Source organism: Antechinus flavipes, chromosome 4, assembly GCF_016432865.1.
Source record: "Antechinus flavipes isolate AdamAnt ecotype Samford, QLD, Australia chromosome 4, AdamAnt_v2, whole genome shotgun sequence".
Taxonomy (NCBI): Eukaryota; Metazoa; Chordata; class Mammalia; order Dasyuromorphia; family Dasyuridae; genus Antechinus; species Antechinus flavipes.
Genome location: NC_067401.1, coordinates 313,017,791 through 313,035,015, shown reverse-complemented (window position 1 = coordinate 313,035,015; position 17,225 = coordinate 313,017,791).

The window sequence follows — 17,225 nt, the reverse complement described above, 5'->3', positions numbered from 1 at the left end:
ACCAAAAACCTCCTTTGTAATAAATAAACTACCCTTCCCATTCTCAATTGTAGAGGAAACTGTTGTGAAAAACAAAATTAGAAAAATCTTTTCAGAAATCTCTTTGCTACATATCTTGTTGTATATCAATATCTTCCATGAATGTTTTTGTCATTGTTAGACCATGGAAAGTTGTACAGAATTTCAGAAATGGAAGGAACTTTAGAGATCTTCTAATCTATTCTGGTCTTTCATTCATTCATTCATTCATTCATTCATTAGTCTATCTTTCCATTTATTTATATATATTTATCTATTTATTTATTTGTCTGTTTCTCTCAAACTATCTCTCTTTGTCTCTTTCCCCCTCCCTCTTTCCTTTTCTCTCTCTCTGTCTCTGTCTGTCTTTCTCTGTCTCTCTGTCTCTGTCTTTCTCTCTGACACACACACACACACACATATACAAATAAGGATTTGTAAAATGTTATTTCTAACTGAAGTTTCTTGTTTGTAAACTGTTAGTGCTAAATCAAAAAAAAAAATTATCATACTATGTCCCATAAAAAGACAAAAGACAAAGTGTTATAAACTGGGATATTAGAGAAGTATGATTTAACTCCACACATATATTCCCATAAGACTAGCTAGTACTGTTGTGGTTGTGGTACAGAACTTTCCCCTTAAGTAAATTTGATCTGAGATCCAGCTGTGTGGACCCTTTGGGCAAGAGGATAAATGTAGCTTTTAGGGAACTCCTGAAACCCCAGGGAACCTCCTTGCCAACTGCTTTAAACCTTTTTTGCTGGTGGTTTTTATTTGGTTTTATCTTCCAGAATTGCTTTTAACCATCTTGGGATCTGCTTCTACCTAGGGTTATTGGAATATATTTTTAGTAAAAGGACTGTTTGAATCCTGGGGCTCTAAGTAATCCATCACACTGGATAAGTGACTGGGATAAAAATAATCCCAGCATTCAAGGGGCTTATATTCTACAGCTTCACCTTTTGTGATTTTTGGCATCATTTAAAGAAAAATAATTCTTTGAAGAACTTTACAAAATTACCCAATACCACATTTTTTTTCAGACTTAATGTCTTTATTTTGGCTTGGTTTTCTGAAAATATCTCCAGTGTGGTAATTAGCACTTCCCATCCTTGGCTCTCTGCTTCATGTTTCATTTTGTTTTGTTTTCCCTTCAGATTTGGTTCCCTTATCAATATCTAAGCTCTTAAATTGGTTAACAGGTCCTGGGGAATTGTAGAATTTAAGTACTACAGCTCTACAAATAAAAAGTTTCATTTTAGAAAATTTTGATTCCTTAAGTGTTGACCAATTGGTGGGTGTTGTACTGTCACGACTAGCCAGGAATCCTACAAAATGGGTGCTCATAATTAGAATTCCTAGGGTTTGATTATAATTATACTTCTCATCTCAAGCTGGTCTGGTCTCACTTTACTCTGTTGTAACAACTGAAGTTTGCCCAAACTTTTAACCATATCCTTTCCAGTGGAGTTTTGGAGATAGTGTAATCTATACATTAACTAATTAATCCTTAAGGGCATGCACTGTTTTGCCCTTCTTTGTATCCCTAGCATTTAAGTAGTGCCTGGTACTTGATAAATGCTTAAATATGATTTTAACTTCACTGGGAAGCTGATCTCCAAAACAAAACCAGAAGCTAGTGTTGGTGCTATTACTCTGTCCACAGACAGGTTACTATATATAAGCCTGCAATTGCCTGGACTTGGGGTATATATCCTGATCCAAGGCAGTGTGTATTTTGAAGCCAAAGGTAGATAGATATATGTCATCCTTCCAGGTTATGGAACATGATTTTGTGAATAAAGGCAGGACAAGGTTGAGATTGCTAGATAAAAACAAACAAAAGTAAATGAATGAATGAACGAATGACTAAGCAAGCTCAACAAAACAAAATAGATCATACAGATGAATCCTTTATCAATAAAATAAAACCAGTCTTCATACACTGGTTTCATTATCTTCTAACTTGGCTTTTTAGGATTGCCAAGGATGTCTAATGTCTTACCCTTAAATGACACCCTCTGTTGTTCTGGAGTAGATTTCTGAAATTGTATTTGGTCATAAGAACTGGTAAAAGGAAAAATGAATGTTCAGTTTATGTATGAACTCCTGCTTTGCTTGAATATCTTTCCACATTTATGAACTAGGTAAGTGTTTCTTCCTTTTTCAGACAGTGGGTAATTCCTTGATAAGAAGTATACCACAATATTAATAGTGGGGAAATTATTCACACACACATACAAATACATATACAAATGTGGGAACAAAGGGAAAGGAGAGAGAAAGAGAGCATAGTTCCATGATTTTTTATATGAAAAGCCTTTTCTCTGAAACAAATGTGAGAGTCTTTTTTCTGACCAATGCATTTGTCTCAAGACAAATACAGTAAATTATTTAATCTTTGATATCAATATATGAAACTTTGTGTATCATTCATGTATTAAAATAGCCTTTCGTTTCCAGGAGTCATCGTCTCCTGTTTAAAAATGTATTCAGTCATAGTCAAGAAGTTTTTCTTTCTCTCTTCTTTTCTCCTCTTTTCTCTCTTTGTTTCTATGTCTCTCTGTCTATCTTTGTCTCTGTCTCAGCTCTCTTGTCTTGATCTTTTTTTTTTTTTACTTTCTGATATTTATTTATTTTTTTTTTATTTTAATTTTATTTAATAATAACTTTGTATTGACAGAATCCATGCCAGGATAATTTTTACACAACATTATCCCTTGCAATCACTTATGTTTCGTTTTTTCTCCTCCTTCCCTTCTCCCCCCCCCCAAGATGGCAAGCAGTCTTATATATGTTAAATATGTTGCAGTATATCCTAGATACAATACATATTTGCAGAACCGAACAGTTCTCCCGCTGCACAGGGAGAATTGGATTCAGAAGGTAAAAATAACTCGGGAAGAAAATCAAAAATGCAAATAGTTCACATTCATTTCCCAGTATTCCTTCTTTGGGTGTAGCTGTTTCTGTCCATCATTTATCCAATGAAACTCAGTTAAGTCTCTTTGTCAGAGAAATCCACTTCCATCAGAATACATCCTCATACAATATCGTTGTCGAAGTGTATAATGATCTCCTGGTTCTGCTCATCTCATTTAGCATCAGTCCATGTAGGTCTCTCCAAGCCTCTCTGTATTCATCCTGCTGGTCATTTCTTACAGAGCAATAATATTCCATAACATTCACATACCACAATTTACCCAGCCATTCTCCAATTGATGGGCATCCATTCATTTTCCAGTTTCTAGCCACTACAAACAGGGCTGCCACAAACATTTTGGCACATACAGGTCCCTTTCCCTTTTTTAGTATCTCTTTGGGGTATAAGCCCAATAGAAACACTGCTGGATCAAAGGGTATGCACAGTTTGATAACTTTTTGGGCATAATTCCAGATTGCTCTCCAGAATGGCTGGATTCGTTCACAACTCCACCAACAATGCATCAGTGTTCCCGTTTTCCCGCATCCCCTCCAACATTCATCATTATTTTTTCCTGTCATCTTAGCCAATCTGACAGGTGTGTAGTGATATCTCAGAGTTGTCTTAATTTGCATTTCTCTGATCAATAGTGATTTGGAACACTCTTTCATGTGAGTGGTAATAGTTTCAATTTCTTCATCTGAAAATTGTCTGTTCATATCCTTTGACCATTTATCAATTGGAGAATGGCTTGATTTTTTTATAAATTTGAGTCGGTTCTCTATATATTTTGGAAATGAGGCCTTTATCAGAACCTTTAATTGTAAAGATGTTTTCCCAGTTTATTGCTTCCCTACTAATCTTGTTTGCATTCGTTCTGTTTGTACAAAGGCTTTTTAATTTGATATAATCAAAATTTTCTATTTTGTGATCGGTAATGGTCTCTAGTTCATCTTTGGTCACAAATTTCTTTCTCCTCCACAAGTCTGAGAGATAAACTATCCTATGTTCCTCTAATTTATTTATAATCTCATTCTTTATGCCTAGATCATGGACCCATTTTGATCTTATCTTGGTATGTGGTGTTAAGTGTGGGTCCTTGCCTAATTTCTGCCATACTAATTTCCAGTTATCCCAGCAGTTTTTATCAAATAATGAAATCTTATCCCAAAATTTAGAATCTTTGGGTTTGTCAAACACTAGATTGCTATAGTTGACTATTCTGTCTTGTGAACCTAACCTTTTCCACTGATCAACTAATCTATTTCTAAGCCAATACCAAATGGTTTTGGTGACTGCTGCTTTATAATATAATTTTAGATCAGGTACAGCTAGACCACCTTCATTTGATTTTTTTTTTCATTAATTCCCTTGAGATTCTCGACTTTTTATTGTTCCATATGAATTTTGTTGTTATTTTTTCTAAATCATTAAAATATTTTCTTGGAAGTCTGATTGGTATAGCACTAAATAAATAGATTAGTTTAGGGAGTATTGTCATCTTTATTATATTCGCTCGGCCTATCCAAGAGCACTTAATATTTTTCCAATTATTTAAGTCTGACTTTATTTGTGTGAAAACTTTTTTGTAATTTTGCTCATATAATTCCTGACTTTCCTTTGGTAGGTAGATTCCCAAATATTTTATGCTATCAACAGTTATTTTGAATGGAATTTCTCTTTGTATCTCTTGCTCTTGGATTTTGTTGGTGGTGTATAAGAATGCTGAGGATTTATGGGGATTTATTTTGTATCCTGCTACTTTGCTAAAATTATGAATTATTTCTAATAGCTTTTTAGTAGAATCTCTGGGGTTTTCTAGGTATACCATCATATCATCTGCAAAGAGTGATAGTTTGGTTTCCTCATTGCCTACTCTAATTCCTTTAATCTCTTTCTCGACTCTTACTGCAGAGGCTAGTGTTTCTAATACAATATTGAATAATAATGGTGATAGTGGGCAACCTTGCTTCACTCCAGATCTTACTGGGAAAGGTTCCAGTTTTTCCCCATTGCATATGATGCTTACTGATGGTTTAAAATATATGCTCCTAACTATTTTAAGGAAAAGTCCTTTTATTCCTATGCTCTCAAGTGTTTTTATTAGGAATGGCTGTTGGATTTTATCAAATGCTTTTTCTGCATCTATTGAGATGATCATATGGTTTTTGTTTGGTTGGTTGTTGATATATCTTGATCTTTTTAAAATGTTTCTCTCTCTCTTGATTTGATATTCATTAACACATCAATTTTATATTTTGCAACTCTTAGCTAAATCCACATTTCCTTTATTGTGAGCCAAAACAACTTAAAATTAAAGTCTAAAGCTATTAAATTTGAAAATTACTTAGATGGAAGCTCTTCAAGGAGTCATCAGGAAATACTAGGGTAAATTCAAAGATGCATAACCTTCTTCTTCACTCCTTCTCACTTATATATTAGCTTGGGATGTTTGATCTATATTTTTATTGAATCAGAGCAGAGTAAATAAATGTACAAACTGGATTTTTAACAATTTATTTTTCTGCATCATAATTTTAGACCCTCCCCTTTTGATGTCCATTATCACTACATTCAATTTGGGAAAGAAAAAGGAAAGGGAAAGGGAAATACTAGTTTGAAAAATTCCTTAATTGAATCAGTTGATCATCGAGGGAAGAGTTAAGAGGGAAAAACCATCAAGAAGATTTCCTTGTCATAAAATATATTAAATATTGTTGAATTTCAGGCAGAAAATCAAAATTATCCTCAACTTCTAATTGCAATCATGGATGAAAACTTTATATGTAATCTTTTTTTTTTTAAATCTTATTTTATTGGTAGTTTTTCCTTATATCACCCTCATTTCTTGACTATTATCTTTCAATCTTCCTTACTCAGAGACCCAACCCTTGTAACAAAGATTTTTAAAAAGTGGAGAAGGTAGGCAAAAACACTCAGTAAAACCAACTATTTATTCTTATTTACATTCCATACACATAGTTCCTTACCTCATAATAATTTTCTCAATTCTTCTCTGGAATATTTACATAGGGTCATTTGTTGTTTTTTTTTCCATTTATACTATTGTAGCTTTGTGTATGTTGTTTTCCTAGTTATTTTACTTTGCATTTGTTCATTGAAATTTCATCAGGCAACACTGAATTTTTCATGTCGAAAGGTTTATTTCTGAGAGTATCTAAATATTATTGAATAGTAAATTTATATCTTATATCTTTAAATTTTTTGATGGAAGAAAAGGCTATTTTCATCCTGATCTGAAATGTGCTTGTATTTGATGATGAAATGTTTCAATTGGCTATTAAGATCAGATTTTTATGTTTATTATGGAACAATTTCAGAGAAGAAACATTTTTCATTAGCACTGTCAAAATGATGGAATTTTAAGCACATTTGATTTCAGTGAAGAATCACTACAGCATCCATAGGAATCAGACATCTGATCAACCCTATTGAGAGTGTTACAGAAATGGGAAAACATAATAAAATAATGAATATGGTAACTAATAATACTATTAGATCATGATCATGAAAATTTAATCTAGAGGCTCTTTTTAGTTCTACTAAAATCTTTTAAGAAGTACTAATAAATATAGGATAAAAGTATGACCATTAATGATGATGATGTTCATATCAACATAATACTGGACAGTTTATAAAGTATTTTCCTTGTTTAAAAAAAAATCACTATACTGTGGCATATTTAACATCTATAGGACTGCTTGCCATCTGGGGGAGGGGGTGAAGGGAGGGAGGGGAAAAATCAGAACAGAAATGAGTGCAAGGGATAATGTAAAAAATTACCCTGGCATGGGTTCTGTGAATAAAAAGTTATTTAAAAAATTGTGATGGAGAATTTTCTAGGTTAAAAAACTGAGGCCCATTAAGATTAGGTTACATGGCAGTAAGTACTGGAATTAAGATTCAAAGTCAGATCAACCAACACTTCATCTTCTTCATCATCATCATCATCATCATCAACGTATTTATTATTAATAGCTGATATTTGTATATCATTTTAAGGTTTGCAAAGTTTTATATTATTTTATGTCACTCTATGCTCAGAACAATGAGAAGTAGATGCTATTATTATTATTATTCCCCTTTTTACAGACAAAGGTTAAGTGACTTTCCTAGGATCACATAACTACCTAGATAGCCTAATAATTAAATCATAGAACTGTAGGATCATCAGTTTAATAATTTGGTGCTGGAAGGAATTTTAGAGGGTATTTCATCCACTCTTTAAAAATTTTTTTAGATGAGCAAAGTAAATCACAGGGAAGTATCAAGATTATACAGATAAGTGTTGATTAAGTGCTAGGTACTGCCTTTGTTATTTAGATACAAAGAAAAAACAAAGAGAGGCAACTAGTTGGTGCAGTGGATAGAGCACCAGCCTTGAAGTCAGGTTCAAATCTTAACACTTAACATTTCCTAGCTGTGTAACCCTGGGCAAGTCACTTTGTCCCAGTTGCCTCAGGGGAAAAAAATAAACCTCAATGACCTTAAATTCTGAGGAGAGTGTGTCTACAAGCATGTGTATATGTATATACATATATGTATATATACACACATAAACATATATTCAGAGATGCATAGCATTCTTCCTTCTCACTTGTATTTTAATTTACTTGCTGTATATTTTTAGTGATAGAGAGCAAAGCAAATAAATGTACAGCTTGTATTTCTAACAATCTATTTTCTGCATTTGTATGTGTATATGTGTGTCTATATGTTTGTAAGCATTACATATCTGTCTGTACATGTTTATGTATATATATATATATATACACACACACAATTTATATAAATATATATGTATGTTAAATATAAGGCGAATGTTAATTTCAAGAGTAGATGAGACACCACTAGGAGAACAGGAGGCTTATTGCGTATTATACATAGGAAGTGGCTCTTAAGTAGGCTAGATATGACTAAAGGTTGAACCTGGGTGTGGGCAAAGCCACCCTTCCTGTTGTGTTAGCTTGGTGCCTATGTACTTGAAGAATTCAGAAGCTGTTGACTGCATCTAGACAAATGTGTTTTGTGCTGAAAGATACTTGTACTTTGAGATGATAAAGCAATCCCCTTCTTGACTACTAAGCAGGAAGAACTAGTGACTGAGCAAGGAGGTGACCAGTCCTCATTCCTTTCTCTTCTTTCTTGCCTCTGGAACATCTTAATAGCTTTTGAGTCTTTGGGACTGGTGCCCTTTCTCCATCCCAGATTCATGATAACTGCGTTCATGTGACATTTAGAACAGGGGAACACAGTGAGGTAAGCTTGAGAGGCTGGACTCTTGCTTGCTTTTCCAACTTTGTGTTTCTTTTCCTGAGAAGGTGAATAAACATTGATTTTGAAGTGGATGTATCCAAGCTTGAAGGTGACCTAATGTGTTCCAGAGGTCTAGAGATTTGAGGTCCAACAAATGAAGTTGATGGCAAGATAATGTTCTGCATTAGAAAGAATGACCACCAAGAAGAAGAGCAACTCAAGCCTGGCTGACCAGAAGACATGGACTTTGAGAAGACAGGGCAGAAGTGAGGTGAAATGTATTCAACACCTTTTTAGCAGTCTTCTATGAAGGTTTATAGTTTGAGGAGATTTAAGTGTCAAAATCCTATAAGAAAATAATGTTAGTTATAACTTCAGTTACTGTCCTGTGCAATCTTTCTGTGAATTCATGCTTTTAATGTTTTGGTTTTTAGCATTTCTTTTAGCATTTCATTAAGAAATGAATACCTATCCTATACTAATTCATATTTTCGATATTTCCACTTCTTACTTTGTGGAGTATGTAAAGATAAGCCCAAAATAAAGAGTGTAGAACCAAGAGAACATTGTACAACAACAAAATTATGTGATGATCAACTGGGATGGACTTGGCTCTTTTCAACAACAAGGTGATTCAAGGCAATTTCAATAAACTTGTGTTGGAAAGAGCCGTCTGCATTTAAAGAGAGGACTATGGAGATCAAATATGAATCACAATGTAGTATTTTCACCTTTTTTGTTGTTGTCATTTGTTTGCTTGACTTTTTTTCCTTTCTCATTCCCCGCTCCCCACCTTTAATCTGATTTTTCTAGCACAGCATGATAAATGTAGAAATATAATTAGAAGAATTGTACACATTTAACCAAAAAAATAAAATAAAATAAAAAATAAAAATGAGCCAAAACCACTATCTTAAGGAATTTTTCATATAAAACTTACAGAATAAGAAAAGGGCCCCAAATCCTCACTTAAAAACTAACCTTTCCCAGGATTTAATATGGTGTCCAGCACATACATATTGAACAAATGAGATCCTTTGGGGCAAGGGAGTGGGTCCAAGTCCCTATGGTAAAGCAGTCATTTATTATTGTAAGATGGGGATTCTAGGAGGTAAGAATGAGAAGATAATGTATTCAAAGCATGGGGGATAAATAGTCTATACAGAGGAATGGAAATATGTCATTGTCTTATCTTCAGGACAAAGTAATCAGTTTGGCTGATGTATGAAAGGGGATAATGTGAAACAAACCCAGAAAGGTAGAAAACATTTAATTTTTATAGTATGGCAGAAGGAAGGGGAGGAAGTGAAAAAATTTTGAAATATATTATGTTACTTTTTATTTTTAAACAAGATATGCATCAAAGCTATAGGTAATTCTTCCTCATTCTTTTCTTTACAATCTATCTTTTTCTATTCTGAATAAACTTTAATAAAGCTACATTTAGACTCCCAACTTCAGAATGATCCCTTCTTTCCTACAATCTCTCTTGTTACTTAGTCTTTGACCTAAAATTTGAAGTTGTTAAAAAAAACATTTTTTAACCTTTTCTCTTCAGATAATGATTATAAACATTTAGTTTTAGGGTTCTGACTTCTTCTACTTAAATACTCTAAGAAAATATAGGTAGATTATGATTGTTTCCCCACAATGGACTCTAGCTTGTATTATAGTTCTTTAGGTGCATGGTTTATCCAATCTCTGTATTTGGAGACTCAGCCTGCTACAATAATTAGCATGCTGGATTTGAAATCCAGGAGTCCTGAATTTGAATCTGCATCTTATGTTTACTTCTTTAGGCAAGATATTTAATTTCTCTGAAATTCAATTTCTATAGGTATAAAAATACCAATATTATTTACCTCACTAACTTGTTATAAGGTTCCAATGAAATAGTATATGCATAATCCTTTGCAAACTTTAAAGTACTATATAGTTATTGACAATGATAATAATAATTTTTGTTATTTGCTCCTTGAGCACAAGGACTGTCTTTTTTTTTTTTTCATTTTTATGCCTTCACCTAATTCAGTATCTTGTACTGAGTAGATATTTAAATATTTGTTGAACTCAAATGTTATTCTTCACACTAATCTCCAGTATCTTTCCCCTTTAGGATGTCTAAAATATTCATATTTCAAATCAGATGAGATGATACACATGAAAGTATCTAAAGAGGAATAAATATTTATACATAGAGTATGGATGTTACAAGTACACTCAACAAGAATTTATTAAACATTTCCTATGTGTAAGAAACTGTGCTAAGTGCAGGAGACATAAAATACAAGCAAAAAAAATAATTAAATACAAAAAAAAATACAAGTAAAAAAATGACTCTGCCATCAAAAAGTTTACATTCTAGCCAGGGAAGAAAATACATAAAAGGAAGCTGAAAAGGAAGAAGAGGAAACCCAAATGGGATTATATAGGATAAATCTGGAGGATTATATAGGATAAATCCATCTTTTGGATGATTGGTCTTCACTCTTCTCAAAATAGAGATTCTGAGAGAAATTCACCATGGAAGATGGCTGTAGGGGCAGAGAAGCAGCAGGAAACTGAAGACTGGTAGCAAAGTTCAGAAAGTGAAGTGTGGCTAGTATGTTAAATTTTGGATCTCCTTAATTGCCTGGCAAAATCTCTACACTTTTAGTGTATCTTTGGGCTTAAAGGAATTATTTATGTGGTCTGTGTAATTTCAAAAAAATCTATCATATTTGGGGTACTTAGTAAATATTAAAAATATGAGATCTGGATGAGAGAACTCTCTAATGATATTCATCAAAAATCAATATTGTTAAGTGCCTCTGATGAGCATTTTCAAAAGGATCACCATAAAGATAATTGCAACTTCAACATCTTTTGAAGAACATAAGGATAATAGAGAGCTAAAGAAAATACTTCATATTAAATCAACATGTGCTTTAATATTTGGTGACTTCTAATGTGAGTACAGAGAAGGAGATGAAGAAAAATTATATTGGAAAATTTGACTCAATATTAAGAAATAAGAAATGAAAGGCTCAGAGATTACAAAAAAAGCCACCTATCTATATATAGTAGGAATATTTTAAGAACAGAAAGCTTCTATTTATTCTAGTCCCTAGAATATTGTTGATCCTCCTAAATGAGACCCATAATCACTGAAGAGAGTTCAACCCAGTTTTCTGTACAGGAAAAAATCAAGTGGATGATGGATGAATACCTCTTGTCCACATTCATGCTATCTTTAAAGAAACCATAGATCTAGTCAATCTACTGGGGATTCTTTTCCCCATAAAGCAACTTGGTGAATATTTATATGTAACATGAACTCTTTATTAGAGAAATAATAATAGATAAATTATTCCTCTTTGTTCTCTGGTAACCTCTAAGAGTTATATAGCAGAATAAATGTCAATTACATAGTAGCTCTGAGTGAACATCATTTTCAATGGATTCTTCATTCCAAAGTAAGCTATGGATTTTCATGATCCAAATAACTATAAAATAAACATTTATTAAGCACCTATTATGTGGCAGATACTATATAAATGCTTTATAAAAATTATCTCATTTGATTCTCACAACAATTCTAAGAAGTAGGTATTATTATCTCCACTTTAAAGTTGAGGAAACAGAGGCAAATCGAAGACTAAATGGCTTTTCCAGAATCTTCTTGAGTAAAGTCTCTCTGATTCCATTCTTTTCCATCCATTTTCATTTGCCACAGAAATTGTTGAGTATTACATTGTGAAAAATTAAATCGGGACTCAGACATCAATGATATCCTGCAAAAGATGACCCTTTTTAAAAGTGAAAAAGTTATTAGAAGTATGTCTTAATAAGATGTATATCAGTATGAATATGTATATAATATGTATAGAATATAGTATATATGTGTACATAGCCACTTTTCCCTCACCACCCTCATTAGGATAAGTGTCTTTAAAAAAAAAAGTTGCTTGGTAATTGATTCAAAGGGAAAAAAAATTCTTATTTTGGCACTTGCATTCTCAATACCCTAGGTAGATACTCTACATAAACCCTTATTTGCCTATGTAAATAAAGAACAATAATCCAAAGTAAACAATCAACTGGTGTTTATTAAGAATCAATTATAGATACTGTGCTAAGTACTAGGGATACAAAGAAAGGCAAAAAACAATACACACACACACACACACACACACACACACAAGGACCTCAGTTTAATGGAATAGACAATATACAAGCAGCTTTATACAAACAAAACATATACAGGATAGCTTGTGAGTAGGCTTAGAAAGAAGGCATTAAGATTAAGAATTTCATGCAGAAGATGAGACATTAACTGATAATTCAAGGAAGTCAGGAAGGGAAAAATGAGGAGGGAGAGAGTTTCAAGCATGGGTAACATCCAGGAAAAATGCTCCAAGTCAGGAGATAGAATGAGTAATGAAAAGGAAACCAAAGATACTGAATTGCTGAGGAAGGGGAGTAAGATATAAGAAGATTAAAGAGGATAGCAATGAAGTTGTAGCTTTCAAAGCCAGAAGGAGGGTTATATTTGATACTGGAAGGGATAAAAAACCACTGCAGATAATTGAATGGAAAAGTCTAGGGAATCAGATTTGTGCTTTTAAGAAGCTCTATTTGACAGATGAGTGATGAATAGACTGAACTGGGTAGAGACTTGAGTTAGGAGGTCAACAAGCAAGCTATGGGACTGGTCCATGTATGAGATGATGCAGGCCTATACAAGGATTGTTACAATGTCAGCAGAGGAAAGGGGACATATAGAGAGATGTTAAGGAGGTAGAAGTGACAGGACTTAATAAATAATTGAATAGAGAAGGTAGTGGGAGAGAATGAAGAGTAAAGGATGACACCTAGATTTTGAGCCTTGCTGTTGAGTGGAGAATAGTGGTACCCTATCTAATAACAGGAAAGCTAGGAAAATAATGATACTTAACAATAGCAGCATTTTAATAGTTTTTAAAAAAGATTTGTAATTTATTTTATATATTTTAAATGGCTTTTATTTTTCTTTGCAATGTATACTTTTGTGATATAGTACCTAGATTTGATTATTATAGCCAGAGCAGTTATCTGTTCAAATGAAACAACAAATATAAACTCTGATGACTTGGAATAACTGAGAAGTCATGAAGCTCCTCCCTTATTATTCCCTTCCAACCTATTCTATTGTATAAATTAAAAACTTGATCTCTAAATTACATAATCATTTAGAGCTTAAAGTTCATTTAATTCAATCCTTCATTTCTACAGGTAATGAAACTGGGGCACAGTGAAGTGATTTGTTTAGAGTCCCAAGTTAGGCAAAGAGCTATGATCTGCTTTCTTAAACCTCTGAAATTATAGAAACTCAGCTTTTTGGGTTGCAAAAACTTTGCTCTCTAGCTGTAGGCAAATTAGACTGCCAAAGAGATCTAGCCAATATCTAAGGTGAGTTTTATGGTAAGTAAACTTGAAAGCAAGATTATATAACTGATTAAACCCAAAATCAGATAATCTTTATGTATCTTCCCTGGATGCCAATCACTGCTTGTGCCCTATGAGACCTCAGGATATAGGAATGTAACAAACAACAATGATGTGCATATTAAGACCTAAGATTGATTTTTCTTTTAACATGTCAGCACTTGGACAAACAAATGAATGTTCTTCTCATGCCAATAATCATTGTAGAAGACAATATAGTATTACAAAAATACTGCTCTTACTCCAAATTTTTTTTAAAACTCTTCTTTTCTAATTATCCTAATGTTTATCCCCTTCTTCTCTTCTTGAATGCCCTTTTACTCTTCTCTTCCACAATCCATATTTCTTATATTCTTCAGGTTTTACCTTAAAATTCTCTGCTATTCATTATAGTTCCTCATCAATTGTGTGTGGCAAATATGACTAGATCTGGGACCAGAGGAATTAGATAATCCCTTTTCCTCTCTACTATCTTCTTATGAAAGTGTGACTTTAGCTTTCAGGCTTGAATTCTTTTTTTCTTTAGTACTACTTGCCCTATGAAAGCCTGTGTGTGTTATAATAGAGTTCACACCAAGAGCAGGCCTTCATGGAAGATGGAGATACCAATATGTTTTATGTTCTCTGCTTTCCTTAGGCCTGTCATGATCTGTCCCCTTAATCCTGTATGGTCTTCAAAGCCCAGTTTAAATGTCACATAAGAAGGAACCTTCTTATTTCCTCTTATTTGGTCAGGATCTTTTCCTCCCTTTGGACCTTACATAGTGCTCTTCTTTTATGGATTTGTATTGTTTTGCACTATATATAAATATGGTTATTTCTTCTGTGGGACACATCTGCCCAATTGTATTGGGGGAAACTGTATTATGTCTTATTAATCTTTTTATTCCCCCACACATCTGAAACAGGAAGCTCTGAATAGAGCAGTTTGTTCCTCCTTTCCCCCTCAAAAAAAATAGACTTTTATTGTTAGTGGTGGGTTTATTATTGCAATTTTTATTCTATTCTCCCTACTCCATTCCTTTTGGGCTACTTCTATTGTTATAAGAACATAAAACATGACTTAGCTGAGTGGTAGCCCAGAAGAGAGACAATTACAAAACATTATGGCATTCAGTGCCATTACTTGTTGAAATTGGCAGGAACACAAAGAGTTGTTCCTCACTACTAATGAATGTCTAATCTATTTGGTGGTAACCTTCTTCTGCAGGTTTTGATATTCCTTTAGCCTTAGAATGCCAATGTTGATGAAACCAAGTGTTATCAGAGGACCATAAGCAATCTACCCACCAACTTTTCATTGCATAGTGACAGAAGAGATTCTTGGCCTAGGATGTAGCCCTGCCCCTTGAAAATGGACAGCTGGATTTTGCCCTCCATTCTTTCCTCAGGCTTGGCAATGGTATAGTAGATGAACTCACACTCTGGGCTGTGCCAGAAACCATTTTGGCCCAGCTCAGAGATTTTTAAACCCAGGTTTTGCTTGATTTTTTAAAATGTAATTCCTATTCTATCAGAGCCCCAGCATCTAAATGAGTAGGGTAGAGGATTCAAACACAGGTCTTCTGACTTTCAATTCAATACTTATTCCATTAAATCATGCAGTTTTTAATTGCTGTGTTCCTCTAGAAGAGATTTAAAAAAAGAAAAGAAAAAGAAAATTCTATTTAGTTTGATCTGAAATGACAATTTATGAAATTCCTTGAGAGGAAGGAGTTAGATCCATTTCCCATTCTTACAGGATGTTGCTGAATTGTTTACTTATTGTCCTTACTAATTCCCCAAAGAGAACAGGATTTGAAATCAAAGGTCTCTAGCTTGGATTTTTGATTGTTTACTTACTAGCAAACCTTAGGCAAGTTATTTAAGCAAATCTGGGCCTTTATTTCCTCATTTGTAAATGATAAGGTCCCAACCAAGGCTAAATGTTTACTATATCCTTATTTTGTAGACTAATATTAGTAAATCTCAGGGGGTTCTTTTGATTTATTGCATAAGGATCTAGATTTAGGCTGAACTTCTTTAACTTCCTAAAAGAACCATATGTCTCCATACATTAGATGTATGGGATTATCAAAACTGCCCAGCTGTAGTCTAATTTCTGGTCATTATAATGAATATTTTTATATTTCTACAGTATGAGTTCAGCTGTTCAATAATATATTCTATTCTCCCATTTCATAACATTGCTGCTATGAATCAACTTCCCATTGTAACATTTTTTTAATCCAAACATTTGTTTTATCTGAACTAAGTATTATGCATCTAGAGAGGTCTAAAATTGAGTTATCCACAACATTTGCTGCCCCACATTCTTGTCTAACACAGTACTAGTTCCCAAAGTCTCTAAGGAAAGTGCTTTTTGTCTTTCAAAAACAACAACAACAACAACAACAACAACAACAACAAACAAACAAACAAACAAACAAAAAAACACCTGGACTTTTTTCACTCTTGCTAAATAACCAGATAGTTACATTTTCATCAATGATTGTGCCTCTTAATCTTTTAAAATGTTTTTTGAAAACTTACTTGTCACTTAAAACTTCTCTCTGTTCTAAGACAGCCCTCCTTTGTAACAAAGAAGCTCATAAAATCAAAACAAATTGACACAATCTGCCTGTCTGACAAATGTATATAGCTCATTCTGAACCCATGGTTTACTACATTTCCACTTATGGAGGCTGACAGGCAGTTAGACAAGCGACATAATGGAGAGAAGGCAGGGCTTGGAATTGGAAAGATTCTGAGTCTGAATTCTGTCTCAAACATTTACTTATGCGACCTTAGTCTTTCTGTGCCTCAGTCTCTTCATCTGTAAAATGGGAATAATAATAACACCTACCTCACTGTGTTCCAATGAGTTAACATGCAAATTACTTTGAAAACTACTTAAAGTACCATGTAAATGCTATCAATTATTATAGATGGAGAATTTATTAAGTGCTTACTATATACTAAGCCTTGAGAATAGAATACAAAGCAAGACCCTAAAATAGTTTATATCTTAATGGAGGAAGATAACATGCTGGAATGCTGAAAGTAAGAGATGGGAGAAGTGGCATGGTGTATAAATTATCTGAAAGTGCAAAGACGAGAGGGATTGAGGAGAAATGGGGATTGCTTGGCAAAGTAAAAAGAATCTGGTATAGAGATGGAAATAAAAAAGAAGGAAACTTAATAGTCCTCTTTTATAATATTATTCTCTTTCTACTTTACAATGGTTATCTTATTAGGGCTCTACCCAAGCTCTCCAGATGGAAAATGATGGAATAGTTTTGTGATCATATACTGTGTCTAGCTGTGATTCAGATTCTTGTGACAACTGGTCTCTTAACATTTTCTGCTAAGAATGGGGTAGGAATTTGAGAAAGGGAGTAGGAAGGGGTAGGAAGTAAGATGATGGTGCTAGCACTTTACTCATGAAGTTGTTAGTCTAATTACTTTTGTTCTTTGTTAACCAAAGAGCAGTTTTGCTATATAATAGAAGCTTTTATGTTTCAGCCAGCAGGTGGCAACCAAATTAAAGCTAAAAGTT